Below are 12,994 nucleotides of genomic sequence, written 5' to 3'. Positions count from 1 at the left end.
TGCAGTTGAACATGCAACCTAATTGGTTCTATCGTTAGTTCATCTACTAGTCCTGGTTGTTCAAGCGTTGCCTTAAGTAATGCCATTTGCTTACGTTGCTTGAGTTTATCGCTACGTGCTTTAAAGGGTAGGCAGTGTGAGTGGCCCGTAGTATCTCTTTGATTGGCTCCCGTTAAGGTAGCCATCCATTTCTATTCCATCAAGGGTGGCTGTTCAGCATGCCCCTTGTGGTGTGATCTCTACCATGCGGTAGGGACCCATAGCTCAGTACTTGAGCTTTCGCTTGGTATTGCGGACACTATAAAGGAGTGCTAGATCACCCTCTACAAGGTCTTTGTTCTTGAGGTTGCAGTCGAACCACTTTTTATGTCGGGCCTTCTCCAGTAGGCTGTATGCAACCTTGTCTCCTCTAACTTTTCAAGGTCAATTAACCATTCTACCAAGGCATTCTCCGTGAGCTTTTCTTTGACGGTAAGGTGGAGGCTAGGCATTGTTGAGATATCGAGCTCCACTCGTGATATGCCAGGGTGACCGTTGTGCATTTATGTCACCGACTTGTTAGCGGTACACCGCCCACGAATAATAGCTAGATGACAGCTATCCTTATCTACTCTAGTTCGTGGCTCAGTAAGTATGCCACCTTAGTTAGTTGAGTTTGGTTTGAGACCCACATATAGGGTTCTTCTATTTCTTTGTACTAGAGTTCTTTTGGCTTTCACAACTAATAAGAGGAAAACTATTTTCAGCCTCCACCTGTGTGTGTATTCCCCCATTGTGTATGTGAGAAAGCAACAAGTGAGACTCCTTCCCTCTCTCCCAAGAAAGCAAACCAAGTTCACGGTGTCCTGGTAAGAGGACCAGTGTTGCTTTCCTTTTTCAAGTTTGGGAGCAAATCTCTGCAGGTAGCACAGCTAGAAGTGCAAGAGTGCACTGTCTCAGATTGAGACGCCCTTCGTGGTGTGGCGAGAGGGCAGTATATGCTCGGGTAAGGGCGAAGTCCTTGGTGACTTTATTTTTCTGATTCGAGGCCATTTCGGGGCCCGTTTTGAAGGCGGAAGTTCTTCGCAGGCACTCAGAAAAAGGCCTTGTTTTTGCTGTGCGACCACTGCTTTGCTGGTCAGTGAAAAGTTGCCACAGAAATTGCATGGTATGCCTGTGTGTAGAGATATTGGGAGTTGCAGAATCATGATTGTTGCCTGTTGATGCAAAATCGTCACTAGGAAGTGACTGTGTGGTCAAATACCACTTTCGTCAGTTTTGCAGATCTGCCCGTGTGAGGCAAAAGCTGTGTTTTTTTGCAGTGACAGAATATTTTGCAGTGTTCTGTAATGGCGTTTGATTCTCTTTCACAGATTGTCACTGAAAAGCTTGACAAGAATAACTTCCAGGCATGGAAGTTTATAATGACGAATTTCCTTATGGAAAAAGGCTATTGGGAGTTCATTACAGGAAATGAAGAAGAACCAGTTCTTCCTAATGTTCCCAATCAATAGGAAATGCAGGCATTTAAAGGATGGCATGAGAGAGCCAAAAAAGTTATGTACTGGTTGTCTATCAGTATTTCGGATTCTATGATTGTGCATATTCAGGATGCAAGTACGCCAAAGGAGGCATGGGATACTTTGGCAAAAATGTACAGCACAAATATGCAAGCCAGGAGAATGCAGCTCAAACAGGAGTTGCACAATGTGCAGAGAGAAAATTTAAGCATCAATGACTACCACATGAAGGTGAAGAAAATTGCAGATGCACTTGCTTCCATTGGGTCACCAGTGGAAGATGATGATCTAGTTTCTGTGACCTTGAATGGTCTAGGAAAGGATTATGCACAGTTCCAGACATCCATTGCCCTCCGTGAAAAATTTCCTGATTTTGAAGAGTTGTTTGCTCTTCTAGTTTATGAAGAGCAAAGAAATGGGGGTGCATCTTCCTCAGGAGGAACTTCAAAAGAAATTGTCTTCTACTCAAATGCTGGAAGAGGTAGAGGTAGAGGTAGAGGAGGTCGATCTGCAGGCCGTGGTAGAAATCAGAATATGCAGCAAACTCAAGAAAACCAGTCCTATGGAGGAGGACGTGGTAACTCTAGAGGCAGGGGGAGCCAAAGAGGCCGTGGTGGATGGCAGAGAGGCCAAAATGCAAACAACAATGTTGAATGCTACTATTGTGGTAAAATGGGTCATATGGCTAAGGACTGCTACAAAAGCCAGAATGACATTATGAATGGAAAATTGTAACAAGGCAATTATGCATCTTCCAATAGATAGGGTGATGACAGAAATGAGCATCTATTTATGGTGCAACACATGACCAATTCTATGACAAGTGCACAAGAACAAAATGATGTGTGGTCTGTTGACTCAGGTGCGTCAAACCACATGATAGGTCATGCAGAGTGGATGCAAGATGCAAGGAAAATGGAAAAACCAGGATTTGTGGAGACTGGTGATGATACTGCACATCCTATTGTGCAGATTGGTAAAATTCCTTTGTCTATGCAGGATGGGAAAAAGAAATACTTGTCTGATGTATTTCATTTCCCGAACATCACCAAGAACCTGGTTTCTGTTGGTCAAATGGTTGAGCAAGGCTTACAGGTCAGATTTAATCCTCATGGATGCTTTGTTGAGGATATGAAAAATAATGGTCGCTTGATAGCAAAAGGAAAGAAGAAGGGGAGGATGTTTACGTTGGATGCGGACATGCCTGAATTGAGTGCAGCAATGTTTGCACATGGGACCGGTGTAGTTGTAGATATTGATATCTGGCATAAACACATTGGTCATGTTAATATACAGCGACTTAAATCAATGCAAGCCCAAAATATTATTGCAAGATTGCCTAAATTCAAGGTTGCAGAAATGCATAAGGTTTGTGAAGCCTGTCAATTTGGAAAACAGGCAAGGAAACCATTTCCTAGGCATGTTCAAGAGAGTAAAAAGCCATTGGAATTAATCCACTCTGATGTGTGGACTACTAAAGCTGCATCTATTGGAGGCTGTCACTATTTTGTCACTTTTATTGATGACTTCAGCAGAAAAATTTGGGTGTATTTTATGAAAAAGAAAAGTGAAGTGTTTGGGCACCGCAAAGCTTTTAAAGCTATGGTTGAAAAAGAAACAGGCCTGCAAATAAAATGCCTAAGGTCAGATGGAGGGGGAGAGTACCTCTCAAATGAGTTTGCAAGGTTCCTGCAGGAGCATGGCATAAAGTAGCAATATTCATGTAGTCATACCCCACAGCAAAATGGACTTGCAGAAAGGAAAAACAGGCATATTGGAGAGGTATCTCAGGCCATGCTAAATGAAAAAGATCTACCAGATTATTATTGGGCTGAAGCAGTTGCTACAGTAGTTTACATAATGAACAGGACTCCCACTGCAGCAATACATGGCATGACGCCAGAGGAGATGTACACTGGTAGGAAACCGGACATTTCTCATTTGAAAATTTTTTGTTGCATTGCCTATGTTCATGTGCCAGATGAGTTGAGGTCCAAGTTGGATCCAAAAGCTAAGAAGTGTGTCTTTATTGGTTATTCTCTGCAGTAGAAAGGGTATAGATGCTATAACCCTTCTACTCGTAAGTGTATAGTGAGCAAAGATGTTGTTTTTGATGAGATGAGCAGTTGGTATAAACCAGTAAATGTGATGATTGATGTAGATGCACAAAATGGTAATGCTGCACAGAATTCACAGCAGCAATCACAAAATATCAATGGACCTGCAGTGTCCTCTAGCAGTGGTACACATACTTCGCCATGGACAGGTAGATTGAGATCAGGAGAATCTCCTCAAAGCAATGCAAATAGTGGTACGCAGGTATCACGAAAAGGAAAAGAGAAGGTAGATCAACCCATGTTTGATGTGAATGTAGGTCACTCTTATGTGGATGGTGAATCCAGTGGCTCAGAACAAAGCATTAATGATGAGTTAGGTATTCCTTCTATTGTTATACCTGGAGTAAGGAAGACCAGGGATGTTTTGAGAGCACCTGGAAGTGAGCCTATTTTGTGCAGGTCTACCAGAGCTAGGTATCCTGTGGATAGGCTAAAATATGATGGATTTACAGCCATTCACTATGCCTATATGGTCAAAGTGATACAGGAACCAGAACCCACTTCTTTTGAGCAAGCCATGGGAAATGAAAAATGGGAGAAAGCCATGGATGAAGAAATGGATGCCTTGGAAGCAAATGCTACATGGGAATTGGTGCCTTTGCCTAAAGACAAGAATGCAATTGGCTGTAAGTGGGTTTATAAGATCAAGCACAATGCAGATGGTTCTGTGAAAGAATACAAGGCAAGATTAGTTGTCAAGGGGTATGCACAGACATACGGCATTGATTATGAAGAAAAATTCAGTCCGGTTGCAAGGATGGCAACTGTAAGAGCAGTCATTGGTATGGCTGCATCAAAGGGATGGTCTTTACATCAAATGGATGTAAAGAATGCCTTCTTGCATGGTGATTTGCAAGAAGAGGTCTTTATGGAGCAGCCACCAGGTTATGTTCATGCTATTCATCCTGAGTTTGTTTGCAGGTTGAAGAAAGCCTTGTATGGCTTGAAGCAAGCACCTAGAGCATGGTCTGACAAGATAGGATAGTATCTTGTCACTATTGGCTTTTAGATTTCCAAGGCAGATTTCTCACTCTATGTGAGAAAAACAGAGAAAGGTATTATGCTGCTTGTCATTTATGTTGATGATTTGATCATCACAGGTGATAGTGATGAAGATATCCTTCATGTGAAAATGCTATTGAAGCAGAAGTTTGAGATGAAGGATTTGGGAGAGCTGCATTATTTCTTGGGCATTGAGGTGATTAGATCACCAAGTGGGATACAGCTCTTGCAGAGGCAGTATGGATTGGACATGCTATCCAAATATGGGATGACAGGCTGTAAGCCTATTTCAGTTCCTTTGGAGCAGAATGTGAAGCTGAGCACAGATACAGGTGAGCTTCTGGAAGACCCTACTATGTACAGACGCATAGTAGGAAGTTTGATTTATATGACTATTACCAGGCCAGATTTAAGCTATGCTGTTGGATTGGTAACTCAGTTTATGCAGGCTCCAAGGAAACCACATTTGGATGCGGCTAGACGCATACTCAGGTATGTGAAGTCCACATTGCAGTATGGACTATTTTATGAGGCTGGGGTTCAGATACACGGTTGCATGGATACATTGATGCTGTTTGGGCTGGTAGTACTTCTGATAGACGATCTACCAGTGGATATGTGTTCTCTTTTGGGAGCGCTGCAGTCACCTGCAGTAACAAGAAACAGCCTACTGTTGCCTTGTCAAGCACAAAGGCTGAGTACAGGGGTGCAGCAATGGCTGCATATGAGGTAGCTTGGTTGCATAAGCTAGTTTATGATATGCATCAGTCTACAGATGGGCTAGTTGTCATTTATTGTGATAACATGAGCAGTATACACTTGGCAAATAACCCAGTCTATCATCCTAGAACAAAGCACATTAAGGTGCATTATCACTATGTGCAGGAGAAGGTTTTACTAGGTCTTATTGATCTAGTTTATGTCAGCACAGAGGATCAGGTAGCTGACATATTCACGAAGGCATTGGGCGCAGAGAAGCTGCGCAAGTTCAGAGACCTACTTGGTGTGCAAGAATTGGGATTGAGCTCGAGGAGGAGTGTTGAGATATCGAGCTCCACTCGTGATATGCCAGGGTGACTGTTGTGCATTTGTGTCACCGACTTGTTATAGCTGTAGATGCAGTTGGTACACCGCCCACGAATAATGGCTGGATGATAGCTATCCTTATCTACTCTAGTTCGTGGCTCAGTTAGTATGCCACCTTAGTTAGTTGAGTTTGGTTTGAGACCCACATATAGGGTTCTTCTATTTCTTTGTACTAGAGTTCTTTTGGCTTTCACAACTAAGAAGAGGAAAACTGTTTTTAGCCTCCACCTGTGTGTGTATTCCCCCATTGTGTATGTGAGAAAGCCGCAAGTGAGACTCCTTCCCTCTCTCCCACTATCTTCACAGGCACTACATACTCCATTGGCATCACTGCCTCCACCCCGAAGGCTAGCTGAAGGGGGTGCAGTTCGTGGACCTTGTAGGATGTTCTGTAGGCCCATAAGGCTACATGAGCTTATGCTCCTAGTTGGTACAATTGGCCTCTACTCTGTAAGTTATGATCTAACAAGTTTTATTGGAGCTTGCAGCCAAGCCATTTGCCCTAGGATAGTATGGCGTTGACTTCCTATGTACGATTAGAATTCACTAGTCACGATTGCTATTGTTTCGTTGAGAAAATGAGTTCCTTGGTTGTCGTCGCTAAGACTAGCTCTAAGGGACATCCAAACCGCATGATAACTTGCTCATATAAGAATTTAGCAGTGGATTTCATGTCTGCCTTCACAGTGGCTCTCCCTTCTACCCACTTGGTGAAGTAATCTATGGCCAAGATGATGTATCTAGCCCTGGTTCCTTTAGCTTGATGCTGAACCTATGGGTCCAATAAAGTCTATGATCATTTCTTAAAGGACTGATCGGTTAATATTTTGGTTAAGGGCATCATGTCCACCTTATGTGGGATTGCACTCGCTGGCTGGGTCGCACCACTTGATAAATTTGGCTACATCTCCGAAAGCCGACCACCAAAGGCCAGCCTAGAGCACTTTATGTGTTGTAGCATCAGCAGCAAAGTGCCCTTCCGCAATCCCAGAGTGGGCTTCTTCGAGCACCTTGATGTATTTGTGCTCACACACACATCTACACATGATGCCATCCTTGCCCATGCGGTATAGTTGGCCTGTAATTAGCTCATATGGCGCTGTGTCCTTAATGAGTTTGTGGGCTCTATCTTTCTTGAGAGCTTGGCCCAAGGGTAGTGGCGCAAGGGTAGGCCGTTGGCCAGGTAGTGATCGATCTTGATGGCCCATTCGGTTATGATATCGATGAGAAAGAGGGAAGCATCAGGGAGGTCATCTTCAACTCCCGTCGGGATAGGTGGTCGGCTAGGACATGGGTCTTCCCCTTACGTATAGCAACTATGAAGTCAAACTCCAAGAGGATTGGCATCCAACTCGGTTGTGAAGGCTATTTTACGTTGATCCTGTGGGGTGATGGACACTTGGTTGTATCCAGAGAATCTGTCTAGGAAGCTATATGATTCCTTTCTGGCTACCCTTTCCAGGACATTTTTCGTGAATGGCAAGGGGTAGTGGTCGCACCTGGTGGTGGTGTAAACTTTTTTCAAGTCCATGCATACTCTTATTTTTATATTCTTCTTCAGGACTATCATGATGGGTGACACCCAATCCGTATGCTCGATCTCATAGATGAATCCCATATCTATGAGTTTCTAGATTTCCTCCCTCACTGAGCGTGTATTTGGGATTCATAGGGTAGGGATGTTGACATACCGGCCTGGCATCATCCAGCATGGGTATCATGTGTTGCACCACTTGGCGGGCACCCCTTTCATATTGATGTATTTCCAGGCCATGCAGTCCTTGTATTCTTGTAGGAGATTTATTAGAGCGTTCTCCTTGTTGGGTGTGAGATCATCGGTGATGAATATAGGTTGGGGGTCCTGCCCTTCCGGAGCTAGGTTTACCTGCTTGACCAGGACTGGACCGTCATATCCTTGGGAGCACCTGTTCTCTCAAGATCTCTTGGCCTGTTGGTATAAGATCTTGCAATCCTCGATCGTGTAGGCCTTGTAGTGGGTTAATACCTGTCGTAGGCCTTCCTTCTCATCAACTTCCTCCTCTATTTATGCAGGAGAAGTGGTCCTTTTGGCCTTAGCCGAGCTTTTGGACAAAGGGAGTTTTGGACCTAAAGGGGGCTCTTTCATTGCACTTATAAAGCCAACTGGGGAGGTTACCTTGCTCACCTTGGCTTCCCAATTGGAAGAGAACTCATGGTGAGCAGTCATGGCACCAACGTATGCTAGCCAGTGGAGGTCTGATTTGACCCTTACTATCCCTTTGCTCAGCTCACGAGGTTTGAGCATGTCAAACATTCTAAGGGGAACCACCAGGTCATTCTCTCGAGCTCGAGGGTTGTGATTACCTCAGTCGAGAAGAAGGCAGCCAACCTGGTACTATCACAAAGTTCATGCGAGGACTCTTCTCCCATTGATAGTAGGTCCTCAAAACCGTAAAGGTCTCCTTCTTCTTGTAGGTTTTGCAATATTGGGTCCTCCTGGAACATTTTTTGCATCAGATCTGGAGCCTCTAATTTATTGAAGCTTAAACGTTCCCCTTCTTCCACCCTTTCCGACACCTTGAGCACCTTTCCTCCTTGATGGCCAGTGAGGTGGGTTGGATGGATGGTATCCGACACTCTACTCGCCTTGAGTCTATGCTTGACCTTTTCCTGGCAGTCTTGTGCCAAGTTCTGAGCCTCTATTACATATTGTTTCTCTAGGACTGGGTGAGGATAGGTTTCCTTATAGGAGGGTGGGGGTGCTAGGCCTTGGGCCTATACTGGCTTGTTTACACCTAAGCTTGGAGATACTTCTGGGTCACCCTATGTGGAAGCACATTTGGAGGTAGAGGAGGTGGCGAGGGTGGCTATCTCCTCATCGGAATCATCTTGGATGAGTACCTGGTCAGACCCATCACCTATCCATATGGCCTTCTTGGACTGGGTCTGCGGATGTTGGGGAACCTTAGGGCCTTGCGGTAGGGGCCCTTTATCCTTCCTGGCCTATTTCCTCATTGCCTTACCTATGGCTTTGGCTTGCATCCTTGTGATGACTTTTAAGGGTACTGTGGCCACCTGGCCTTGTTCGATACTGACAAGTTAAGGCTGGTGCTCTTAGGTAGGGTGACTGGGGTTGTCGGTCTTCTCAAGGGATAGTCCTTGAACAAATACTCTTAGGCGGGGTGACTAGGGTTGTCAGTCTTCTCAAGGGACAGTCCTTCTCAAGGGATAGTCTTCTCAAGGGAAAAGTCCTTGAACAAATGCTCGATTGATGACTCCGCACCCCACACACAAGGGTGTAGGGCCAGCAATGGGAGGAGTGGCTAGGGTAAGATCATATAACTAGTTAATCGGGCTCCATTTATGTCCACTAGGAGCGAACCCCACAATTAAAGCTTTTCTCAACGTCTCCCAGTTGACTTTTTCTTCCGAGATGAGAGCCTTGTACCATTGGCCTGCTTTGCCATCTAAGCTAAGACCAAACGCATTAGCCATTTCTAGATCTTCGAGAGCTCCAATGGCTTCAATATCTACTCAAATGGCTCCACATGGGAGACCGAGTCTCCTTCCCCAAGGAATTTGGTCATTAACTTGGAGATGGCTATGGGTCGGCTCCTTCAAGGATTCATGATCCCTGCTTGCGAAGGAGGAGGGTCCTGGGTCCACAAAGGTGGTTTCAGTCCTTGTCTGTGTTTCAAGAGCTGGTTGTTGCTGACCTTCCCTTCCCACTAACATACCGGTGAAGGGGTTCTCCATGTCCACCAACTCTATTTGGCCTAAGCATCCAAATATGTTGGAGAATGTACCTCTTAACCTAGATGCTACAGAAGAGCAGGAGAGTTGGGAGAGGCCACACTAGTGAAGCGGGCTTTGGAAGCCCTTGGACGCGAGGGGTCTTGCATCACCTCGTCCAAGCTCTCTGTTTCATTGGAGCTAGATGGATTCTCCTGTCGGGGTCCTTTTACGGAGTGGGAGCTAGGAATTGAGCTTTTGGATTGGACTAATCCTAGCTACGAAAGGTGGGTTGAGCATAGCTCGAAGCACTGTCTTCAGGCTTAGGATCCTTGGACAAAATTCTTCCGAACCGCAAGTGCATGTATGAGACCTCTAACAAGGCACACTCAAGCTGAACTGTAGTTCTGTAATTTTTATTCTGGACTACCCTAGAGGTATCCCCACAGTCGTAGGGATAGATTAACATACCGGTCGATAAGATACCAATATAGCAATGGGCAGCAGGATAGTGCCTAACATGCCAGTCGGTGGGATAGCGCCTAGTGTGCCGATCAATGGGATAGGTAGTGCCACATGTTTGGCAGGATAGGACGTACGTGGTATCCCCATGGACGTAGGGACGAGCTTAAGACCGATCGAAGGGATAATAGGGTCAGCAGGATAATGGTATAACGACAGGTGTGGGGGTAACAAGATGGCAACGATCATAGGGATGAGCTTACTACGCCGGTCGGCGGGATATATGGATCAGTGGGATATAAATATGGCCATGGACGTGGGGATAACTGAAGGCATCGGTCGGCAAGATAATGTTATAGCAAGGGTCGTGGAGATAGGCGCTATGGCCATGAGTCAACTACTATCAGATTGGTGAGATAACTAACTCTAACATGCATTTAGCTATGGTGACGGTCGACGGGATAGCTCTAAGCTATTGACCTGTGGGGATAGAAATGTGCTATGTCGCCGACTAGTTTTTGATGATTTTTGAGAGATTTGGAGTTTCTGTTCAAGTTTTTGTGTACTAGGGGGATGCTATACTACCTAGTCTACCTAGTCAATGTAAAAAACTTGAAAGAAAAACTGTGAAGAGAGTGGAAGAGAAGTAAGGAGTCTCACTTGTAGCTTTCTCACATACACGATGGGGGAATACACACAAAGGTGGAGGCTGAAAACAATTTTCCTCTTCTTAGTTGTGAAAGCCAAAAAAACTCTCTCTAAGTACAAAAGGAATAGATGAACCCTATATGTGGGTCTCAAACCAAACTCAGCTAACCTAGGTGGCATACTAACTGAGCCATTAACTAGAGTACATAACGATAGCTGTCATCCAGCTATTATTCATGGGCGGTGTACCAACCGCATCTACAGCTAACAAGTCGGTGACATAAATGCACAACGGTCACCCTGGCATATCATGAGTGGAGCTTGATATCTCAACACTCCCCCTTGAGCTCAATCCCAATTCCTACACACCAAGTAGGTCTCTGAACTTGCGCAGCTTCTCTGCGCCCAATGCCTTCATGAATATGTCAGCTACCTGATCCTCTGTGCTGACATAAACTAGATCAATAAAACCTACTAGAACCTTATCCCGCACATAGTGATAATGCACCTCAATGTGCTTTGTTCTAGCATGATAGATTGGGTTATTTGCCAAGTGTATACTGCTCATGTTGTCACAATAAATGACAACTAGCCCATCTGTAGACTGATGCATATCATAAAGTAGCTTATGCAACCAAGCTGCCTCACATGTAGCCATTGCTACACCCCTGTACTCAGCCTCTGTGCTTGACAAGGCAACTGTAGGTTGTTTCTTGCTGCTCCAAGTGACTGCAACACTCCCAAAAGAGAACACATATCCACTGGTAGATCGTCTATCAGAAATACTACCAGCCCAATCAGCATCAGTGTATCCATGCAACTGTATCTGAACCCCAGTCTCATAAAATAGTCCATACTGCAATGTGGACTTCACATACCTCAGTATGCGTCTAGCTGCATCCAAATGCGGTTTCCTTGGAGCCTGCATAAACTGACTTATCAACCCGACAGCATAGCTCAAATCTGGCCTGGTAATAGTCATATAAATTAAACTTCCTACTATGCGTCTGTACATAGTAGGGTCTTCCAGAAGCTCACCTGCATCTGCGCTCAACTTCACATTCTACTCAAGGAACTGAAATAGGCTTACAACTTGTCATCCCATATTTGGGCAGCATTTCCAATCCATACTGCCTCTGCAAGAGCCATATCCCACTTGTGGATCTAATCACCTCAATGCCCAAGAAGTAACGCAGCTCTCCCAAATCCTTCATCTCAAACTTCTACTTCAATAGCATTTTCACATGAAGGATATCTTCATCACTATCACATGTGATGATCAAATCATCAACATTAATGACAAGCAGCATAATACCTTTCTCTGTTTTTCTCACATAAAGTGAGAAATCTACCGTGGAAATCTAAAAGCCAATAGTGACAAGATACTGTGTCCTATCTTGTCAGACCATGCTCTGGGTGCTTGCTTCAAGCCATACAAGGCTTTCTTCAACCTGCAAACAAACTCAGGATGAACAACATGCACATAACCTGGTGGCTGCTCCATATAGATCTCTTCTTGCAAGTCACCATGCAAGAAGGCATTCTTTACATCCATCTGATGTAAAGACCATCCCTTTGATGCAGCCATAGTAATGACTACTCTTACGGTTGCCATCCTTGCAACTGGACTAAATGTTTCTTTATAATCGATGCCATATGTCTGTGCATACCCCTTGACAACTAATCTTGCCTTGTATCTGCTCACAGAACCATCTGCATTGTGCTTCACGTTATAGACCCACTTGCAGCCAATTGCATTCTTGTCTTTAGGCAAAGGCACCAATTCCCATGTAGCATTTGCTTCCAAGGCATCCATTTCTTCATCCATGGCTTTCTCCCATTTTTATTTTCCCATGGCTTGCTCAAAAGAAGTGGGTTCTGGTTAATGTATAACTTTGACTATATAGGCATAGTGAATGGCTGTAAATCCATCATATTGCAGCCTATCCACAGGATACTTAACTCTAGTAGACCTGCGCAAAATAGGCTCACTACCAAGTGCTCTCAAAACATCCCTTGTCTTCCTTACTCCAGGTATAACAACAGAAGGAATACCCAACTCATCATCAAGGTTCTATTCTGAGCCATTGGATTCACCATCCACATAAGAGTGACCTGCATTCACATCAACCATGGGCTGATCTACTTTCTCTTTTCCCTTTCGTGATACTTGCATACCACTATCTGCATTGCTATGAGGAGATTCTCCTGATCTTAATCTGCCTGTCCATGGCGAAGTATATGAACCACTGCTAGAGGACACTACAGGTCCACTAATATTTTGTGATTGCTGCCTAGAATTCTGTGTAGCATTACCATTTTGTGCATCTACATCATCAATCACATTTACTGGTTTATACCAACTGCTCATCTCATTAAAAAAAACATCTCTGCTGACTGTAAACTTACGAGTAGAAGGGTTATAGCATCTATACCCTTTATGCTGCAGAGAATAACCAATAAAGATGT

This window comes from Dipteris shenzhenensis, chromosome 9, assembly GCF_047967505.1.
Source record: "Dipteris shenzhenensis isolate YYH24624 ecotype China chromosome 9, Dip_SZ_1.0, whole genome shotgun sequence".
Taxonomy (NCBI): domain Eukaryota; kingdom Viridiplantae; phylum Streptophyta; class Polypodiopsida; order Gleicheniales; family Dipteridaceae; genus Dipteris; species Dipteris shenzhenensis.
This window is presented reverse-complemented; position numbering follows the sequence as displayed.